General features: G+C 39.9%; 1 pseudogene; it reads right to left on the bottom strand.

The window, feature by feature from the left end:
- Window positions 1-7,065: 7,065 nt before the first annotated feature.
- On the bottom strand, window positions 7,066-8,132 carry LOC105552595 (annotated as a pseudogene).
- Window positions 8,133-8,813: the final 681 nt, after the last annotated feature.

The raw sequence follows: 8,813 nt of genomic DNA, 5'->3' as shown, positions 1-8,813 counted from the left end.
TATTAAGGAGTATTAACTCACATGATCACAAGGTCCCACAATTGGTCATCTGCAAGCTGAGGAGCAAGGAAGCAAGTCTGAGTCTCAAAGCTGAAGAACTTGGAGTCCGATGTTCAAGGGTAGGAAGCATCAGCACAGGAGAAAGATGTAGTCTGGGAGGCTAAGCCAGACTGGTCTTTTCAAGTTCTTCTGTCTGCTTGTATTCTGGCCTCACTGGCAGCTGATTAGGTTTTGCCCACCCAGATTGAGAGTGGGTCTGCCTTTCCCAGTCCACTGACTCACATGTTAATCTCCTTTGGCAACACCCTCACAGACACACCCAGGAACAGTACTTTGCATCCTTCAATACAATCAAGTTGACACTCATTATTAACCATTACATGGGTTTAATTTGCATTTTTCTGCTTAGTGATGTTGAGCATTTTTTTCATGTTTCTTGGCCACTTATGCATCTTCCTTTGAGAAGTTATCTGTTCATGTCCTTTACCCACTTTTTAATGGGATTTTTTCTCGTTGATATGGTTGAGTTCCTTGACGATTCTGGATATTAGTCCTTTGATAAATGCACAGTTTGGAAATATTTTCTCCCATTCTGTAAGTTGTCTGTTGACTCTGTTGATTATTGTTTTTACTCTGCAGAAGCTTTTTAATTTAATATAGTCCCATTTGTCTATTTTTGTTTTTGTTGCATTTGCTTTTGATGTTGTAGTTATAAATTATTTGCCTAGGCCAGTGACCTGAAGAGTGTTTACAGGGTTTCTTGTAGGATTTTTATAGTTTAGGGTCTTACATTTAAGAAGTCTTTATGTAATCTTGAGTTAATTTTTGTATGTGATGAGAGATGCACGTCCAGTTTCATTCTTCTGCATATGGCTAGCTTATTTTTCCAGCATCATTTCTTGAATAGGATGTTTTTTCCCCACTGTGTATTTTATCAAAGATCAATTGGTTGTAGGTATGTGGATTTATTTCTGGGTTCTTCATTTTGTTCCATTGATCTATATGGTTTTTATACCAGTACCATACTGTTTTGCTTACTATAACCTTGTAGTATAATTTGAAGTCAGGTAATGTGATACTCCAGCTTTGTTCTTTGCTTTGGCTATTTATGCTCTTTTTTGGTTCCATATGAATTTTAGGATTTTTTTTTCTAATGCTGTCAAAAATGACATTGGTAACTTGATAGGAATTGCATTGATTCTGTATATTGCTTTGGGCAGTATGGTCATTTTAACAATATTGATTATTCTAATCCATGAACATGGGATATTTTCCCATTTGTTTATGTCATTTTAATTTCATCATTGTTTTGTAGTTCTCCTTGTGGAGATCTCTTCCTCCTTGGTTAAATGATTAAATGTATTCTTAGGTCCTCTGTGTGTGTGTGTGCATTGTAAATGGAATTGAGTTTTTTATTTCGTTCTCAGTTTGAGCGTTATTGGTACATAGAAATGCTCCTGATTTTTGTATGTTGTTTTTGTGTCCTGAAACTTTTTTTTTTCAAGTCTAGGAGTCTCTTGGAGGAGTCTTTAGAGTTTTCTAGGTATAAGATCATGTCATCAGTGATCAGAGATAATTTGATTTCTTATTTTTCAAGTTGGATGCACTTTATTTCTTTCTCTTGCCTAATTGCTCTGGCTAGGACTTCCAGTACTATGTTGTATAAAAGTGGTGAGGATGTACACCCTTTTCTTATTCCAGTTCTTAGGGGGAATGCTTTGAACTCTTCCCTGTTCACTATGTTGTTGATGGTGCTTTTGTCCTACATAGCCTTTATTATTTTGAGGTATGTTCCTTTAGTGCCTAGATTGTTGAGGGTATTAATCATGAAGGAATGTTGGATATTATTGAATACTTTCTTTGCATCTATTGAGATAATCATATAGTTTTTGTTTTTAATTCTGTTTATGTTGTGAATCACACTTCTTGATTTGTGTATGTTTAAGCATCCTTGCATCCCTAGAATAAAACCCACTTAATCATGATGTATTATATTTTTGATGTGCTGTTGGATTCAGTTTGCTAGTATTCTGTTGAGGATTTTTGCATCTATTATTCATCAGGGATATTGACCTTAGTTTTCTTTTATTGTGTTCTTGCCTGATTTTGGTATCAGGGTGATACTGGCTTCATAAAATGAGTTAGGGAGGAATCCTTCCTTCTTGATCTTTTGGAATAATTTCAGTAAGATTGGTACCAGACTTCTTTGTACATCTGGTAAAATTTATCTGTGAATCCACGTGGTCCTGGGCTTTTTTGTTGGAATAATTTTTATTACAGCTTCAATTTTATTACTCATTATTAGTCTGTTCAGGGTTCTATTTCCTTCTGGTTTAATCGTGGGAAGTTTTATGTTCCAGGGATTTATGCATTTCCTCTAGGTTTTCTAGTTTATACTTTTAGAATTGAGAGAGGTAGGGCCTTTTTCTGGATTAGCTTTGTCTGAAAGGGAATTTTGTAGGTTGTTTGATTTTCTATCTAGACCATTAAATTTTTCCCCATATCCACAAGGAGGCTGATTTGCTTTCTTACCATTCATGTGTTCACTGGAGTGGCACTTTTAATTTCCTTCAAGAACTTTTCCTTTGCATTCACAACTTGACTACCTTTTTGATGCAGGAGGACCAGCTTTTGACTTCTCTCAGCTTTTGGCATGCCTTCATCACTAAATGTAGTAATTTCTAGCTTTCGATTTAAAGTGAGAGATGTGTGACTCTTCCTTTCACTTGAAAAGTTAGAAGTCATTGTAGGGTTATTAATTGGCCTAATTTAAATACTGTTTCTCAGGAATAGGGAGGGTGGAGGAGGGAGGGAGGGAGACAGAGAGAGAGAGGAAAGAGGGGAGGGCGGAGAGGAGAGGTAGAGGGAAGAGTGGGTGGGGGAGAGGAGAGAGGGAGGGAGGAACAACCAGTTGGTGGGGCAGTCAGGTATACACAGTCATTATCCATTAAGTTTGCTGTTTTATATGGGGGCAGTTTGTCATGCCTCAAAACAATTACCATAGTAGCATTAAAAATCACTGATCATAGATTACCATAATAGATTCTTTTAATCTGTTTTCTGTTGCTTATAACAGAATACCTGAAACTGGGTAATTTATAAGGAGAAATAATTTATTTCTGACATTTATGGAGGCTGAGAAATCCAACATCGAGAGGACTTATCTGGTGAGGGTCTTCTTTCTGGTAGGGACTCTCTACAGAGTCCCAAGGTGGTACCGAGCATTACATGGTGAGGAGGCTAGGTGTGGTAGCTCAGGTGTTTTTTCCTCTTCCTATAAAGCCTCCAGTTCCAGTATTGTGATAACCAGTTAATCCAGTAACACATTAATTCATGAATGGATTAATGTACTTGTGAGAGCAGAACCCTCGTGACCTAATCACCTGTAAAAGGTCCAGCTCTCAGTACTGCCACAATGGGGATTATGTTTCAACATGAGTGACAGAGGGGACAAACATTCAAACTGTAGCACAGATATAATAATAACAATGAATTTGGAAATATTGTGATAATTATAAAAATGTGACATAGAAGCATAAAGTGAGCATATACTGTGGGAAAAATGCCACTGATACACTTGCTCAACTAAAGGTTGTCACAAACCTTTAATTTGTAAAAGAAAAAGCAATATCTGCAAAGCACAATAAAGCAAAGGACAACAAAATCAGGTATGTGTGTGTATTTTAAAAGAATATTGGATTCAGTTTGTTGAAACTTTTGTTCATAATTTTTGTGTTTATGTTCATGAGGGATATTGGTTTATAGCAAGCTTGTTTAATCCATGGCCCATGGGCTGCGTGCAGCCTGGAACAGCTTTGAATGAAGCCCAATGCAAATTTGTAAACTTTCTTAAAACATGAGTTTTTGCAGTTTTTGTTTTTTGTTTTTAGCTCATCAGCTATCGTTAGTGTTAGTGTATCTTATGGGTGGCCCAGGGAAGCCAAAAAATTGATACCCCTGGTCTATAGTTTTCTTATAATAGCTGTATCTGGTTTGGTGCCAGGGTAATGCTAGCTTCATAAAATGAATTGGGAAGTATTACTTCCTTTTCATTTTTTTGAAAGAGTTTGTATAGAATAGATATTATTTCTTCCTTAAATGTGTGGTAGAATTCACCAGTGAAGTCATTTGAGCCTTGAATTTTCTTTTAGGGAAGGTTTTAAACTACATTATTGATTTTTTAAATAGATAATAAGGGTATTCAAGTTTTAAACTTCTTCTTGCAGGAGTTTTGGTAATTTGCCTTCCAACTAATTTGGAAATTGTTGGATTTATTGGCATAAAGTTGTTCATAATCTTTCCATATTATTCTTTTTTTAAATTTTCTTTTTAATAGAGCCTTGCATTGGTCAGTTCATCAGTTCAAAAATTAAATTAAGTATTTTAAACCCTTAATAATAGCATTTTGAGAGGCAAGAGCAGCTCCAGCTTGGAAGAGAACATTTGCAAATCGTGGCGGCCATGGCTTAATGCCATCACTGGTGTGTGCATGCATTCATGCTGGAGGCTGCTACATAAAGGAAAAGAAAGCAACCAACAGAATTCAGGGTATCCAAAGTTTCATCTAGTACGTTGACTGGAGGTGCTACAGTTTAATACAGCTAAGGTTCAAGGTCCTTTACACATCCTTCATCTAGGAAGGATGCACCATGCATTCAAATATAATCCCATGGTATGCCCTGTTTTACTGGCCACAAAATGTACCCAAGTGTAGTAGAGAACTATGAGATTGTCAGCAAGCAGTGCTCCAGAAATTGTTTTTAAGTCATGTCTAGTTTTAAATCTTTGGAATAAAATGGATTTTTAAAAAATACCCTCCAACTAACATACATTTAATTGCCTCTGGCAAATGGACAGATTGGGGGTGTGTGTGTGTGTGTGTGTGTGTGTGTATGTGTGTGTGTGTGTTAAGGGTGTTTTCTCTTTTCTTGTTTTGTATTATTTTTTGTTTGTTTGTTTTTGGTCTAAATAGAAAAAAAGGAAAAGGAGAAAGGAAATTCTTGACACCAGACCTCGCAATGCCCCGTGTCATTGGCAGCTACAGCATTTGTGAGGAGGTTCCTTTGCCCTCAGATGAGTAGTTTCAACATTTCAGTGAAAACAAAGGCTGCAGAAAGCTGAAAACCCAGATCTTGAAGGTTACTGTCATATATGTGTTTGTGTTTCTTATATTAGTTTTGCATCCCAAATATGTATAGGGTGGCATTTTAACAGTCAATGAGTCAAACAGTCAAAGGAGGACAGGAGGGGAGCCAACTGGTAGGAGGGAACAGTAACTGTGTGGACCAAGCGCCATTTTTATTTTATAAATGTGTCTTGAAGGGATGGTCCCAGAATATACAAAATATACACTCTGTCCTAATAACCACCCTGCTTGCTTGCATAGGCCACTTGATGGTCTTAAAGGCAATCTTTGGAGTTGAGGCCAGTACCTGCTAGCTAGGAATGCAGGTAGATAGTGACCAGTATTGGATGTGTGTGTGTGTGCAGGGAGGGGGTGGGGTATGAAGAGTAAGGACTGTAGACTCCTTTGGAGTCAGCTTGCAGAGTAAATGTGGGGCCTCTGTTAATCCTGGGGATTCTAGGTCACAAGTCATGGTGGGCCTAGCCAAAAAAAAGAAAAAAAAAGAAAAAAAGAAACGTGTCTCTCCTTTTAGAAAACCCATGAGAGAAACACCTCAACCTTTTTCTTAAATATCAACCCTTCACTCCCACAGTGGCATTTTAAATTGTGTATTGTAACAAATGGGGGAATAGGAGCTCAGTGGGCATGAGAGAGAAGATAGGATGATGTTTTGTGAAGTCTCTAGACTTGGGAGGCATCCCCAGGTTTCCCCACTCCTGGAAAGAGTGATATTTTTGGCTTTTTGTCACATCATAAGCCAGAGTTAGATATGCAGCTGCCCTCTGAGACTGGCGACATCTATGCTTTAACTGGTTATGGGGTAGCAATGACACCCAGCACAACGGTTGATCATTATGAGCTGAGGTCATTATGCCTCAAGGAGGATGAGAGAACTGTGATGTCCCATCTGACTGGCTGTTGTGAGAGCTGAACATCCAGGTATCGAGAGAGTCCTGAAGAGGTTTAGTCCATGGAGAAAAGATAAAACACTTAAGCTTCCAAATAAGCTTTTCAAGTTTTCATTAGCAAAAAACGGAGAGATTAAAAAGAAAAAATCTAGCACTGGCAACAAGGTGAGGCTCAAGGGATATACTGAGATTTATCGTCAAGAACTTTGTTCTCCTGGCCACTTTACAGTCATGCTAGAAGTTTCCAAAATCCCTGGTGCATATGGTGTGCAAGAGTCAAAAAGTAAGAAAAGAAAACCCCTCCCTTGAGAGTGAAGCCTACAGAAATGCAGGCCAGAAAGGTGTAAGATGTTATTCCAGAGTCTGCCACTGCTAAGGCCTTTGGGATCAATGTGAAAGATCTCAATAGTACTAAGAAGAACCAAAACCAGTCAACAGTTCTGTGAGGAAGTCTGACGCATGGAATAGTAGGACTTTTCACACACAAAGGACAAATAAAGCAAGAGTTAATTTTGGCTACCAAACTGCAATTTGTTTTCTAGGTCATTTTCCCCCAACTATTTAAAAAGAAACATTAGTGCTACAGATACACAACTTTAAGATGCTGAATTCTCCTATCAAGTTGCACTGAGAGGCAAGTGAAATAAACCCCTCTGACTGCCATCCACCTGCAGAGATGTCACATCCATTTTCTTTGATTTCCATTGGCAACAGCAGGAAATAATTTGAATAGTGCTAAAGTAAGCAGCCCGTCTGCCTTGCTGAATTCACCTGGTTGCCTTCTTCATCTTCTTCCATCTGGCTAGGGCAAGGCGTAAAAAAGAGACGTATATATTTTAAATATAGTTGAGTTCATGATAGTGTGTATGTGTGTGGGTCTGTATGTGAGTGTGTGTATGTGTGTACAGAGGTTTATAAGTGAGAACTTTCTTCTGCAAGGCAGTGGGCCCCTGCCTGAAGTCCAGCCCCGTGCCTCATGGTATTTCCTTTAGACATTGGCTGATGCCACCGCAACTCTGGCCTTTCGGTTTTTTAGATATGTCTCTTCATATGGAGGGCAGGATGGTCAGACCTTGAAAAACACCCGTCGCAGCGGTAGCATTTGAAGAGCTTTGCACCTGTGTGTTTCCTGGAGTGCCAGGTGCGCTCATCGCTTCGTGCTAAACGCTACACGCATCCCTCCCATGAGCACCTGTAAGGCTTCTCACCTGTGTGAATCCTATGGTGGGCCTTTAAGTGGGAACTTTTTGTATAAACTTCCTGGCACCCGTTAAACTGACAGCAGTGAACCCTCTTCTTGTTTTAGGGACATGCTTTAGCCCCTAGCCTTCCTTGGTCACTGTCGCTCTGTCCACTCTTAACGGCCCCAGCAGCCGTCACAGCTGCTGAAGCTGTTGTGATCCCTCCCACCTTTACGGAGATGAGAGCACCCTTCTTGGCCACTAGTTTCAACATCACCGTGCCATCCACGGCAGAGAGAGTTTGTGAGGTTTTGACCAGATGGCGGCTGAGCTCAGGGGACGATGGGGACGTCAATGAGGTCACTGTGTTGAGCTGGACTTGGTTGACAGATGTGTAGCTGTCTAGAGAAGAGTTGGCGGCTGGAGGCTGAGGCAGGTCTCAGATAGCAACTTGTCCCCAGAGAGCAAGATGTCCCCTGCCGAGCTCTTCTCACAGATGGCCGCTTCCACGGGGAGCAGCAGGAGGTCTCAGTGATGGAAGCTTTCCTCAACGCACCGGGGAGGAGAAGCGTGGAGGAAACAGACCAAGTCCTCACCAAAGGTCTCCGAGATCCTCCTGGGCTCCGTCTGTAGGTAGCGTTCCAATTCAAGGCATATCTCTTCTGGAATATTCCCTCTTCTCTCAGTCTCTGTTCTCCTTACGGGACCCTTTCTCTTATCCTGTGTTTCCCTCAGGGGTCTTCACTCCCACAAGTAAATATCTTCCAGGATATCCTGGAAGTAAGGCTTCTGGACTTCCTTTCTTCCATTTACTTATTTGTGCTGCCAGGTCTCCAGGGATGGCAAAGCCGAGAAGTAGCCGGTGTCATGGACAAGTTGTAGCTCCTGGAATATACTATAACTAGCCAACACGTCCATGCTGCTGCTGCAGGGCAAAATGGGAGGCGAAACCCTCCCCTCAACACAGTTGAGGCTGTTTATCAGTCTGTCTGGCTCACCCCCCAAGAAGACAGACATCCAGTGGCCCTTTTGTTTCAGTCAGACGAAGCTGCCATCCATTTCTGCAGCTCTGTTGGCTCCTAATGCAATCTTTGCTTTTGATTTTGGGAGGTTGCATTTTTTTCTCTCACGATCGCTTCTCTCCCCTACTTCCCTTCCCTCCCTAACCCCACCCCATCCTTGCTAGTTTGTAGTCTTGCCCTCCTGTTTCTCCCATATTATTCTTTTAATATTTGTAGAATCTGTAGTGATGTCACCCGTTTCATTTCTGATGTTGGTAATTTGTGTCTTTTTTCTGATCTATCTGCTACAGGCTTTATTGATTTCAAAGAACTGTTTTGGTTTTCTCTACTTTTCTGTTTTTTGTTTCTTTAATTTCCACTTTGACTTTGGTTTTATTTGCTCTTTTGCTGCTAGTTTCTTAAGGTAGAAGCTGAAATTCATTGATTTGAAACCTTCCTTTATTTTTTCATATCTGGATTGAGTGCTTTAAATTTCCTGTTAAGTATTGGTTTAATGACATTTGACATGTTGTGTTTTCATCTTGTTTAGTTCAAAATACTTTCAAATTTCCATTTTTATTTACTTTTCTGATTCATG

The sequence above is a fragment of the Mandrillus leucophaeus genome, unplaced genomic scaffold (genome assembly GCF_000951045.1).
Source record: "Mandrillus leucophaeus isolate KB7577 unplaced genomic scaffold, Mleu.le_1.0 Scaffold566, whole genome shotgun sequence".
NCBI lineage: Eukaryota > Metazoa > Chordata > Mammalia > Primates > Cercopithecidae > Mandrillus > Mandrillus leucophaeus.
This window is presented reverse-complemented; position numbering and strand designations above follow the sequence as displayed.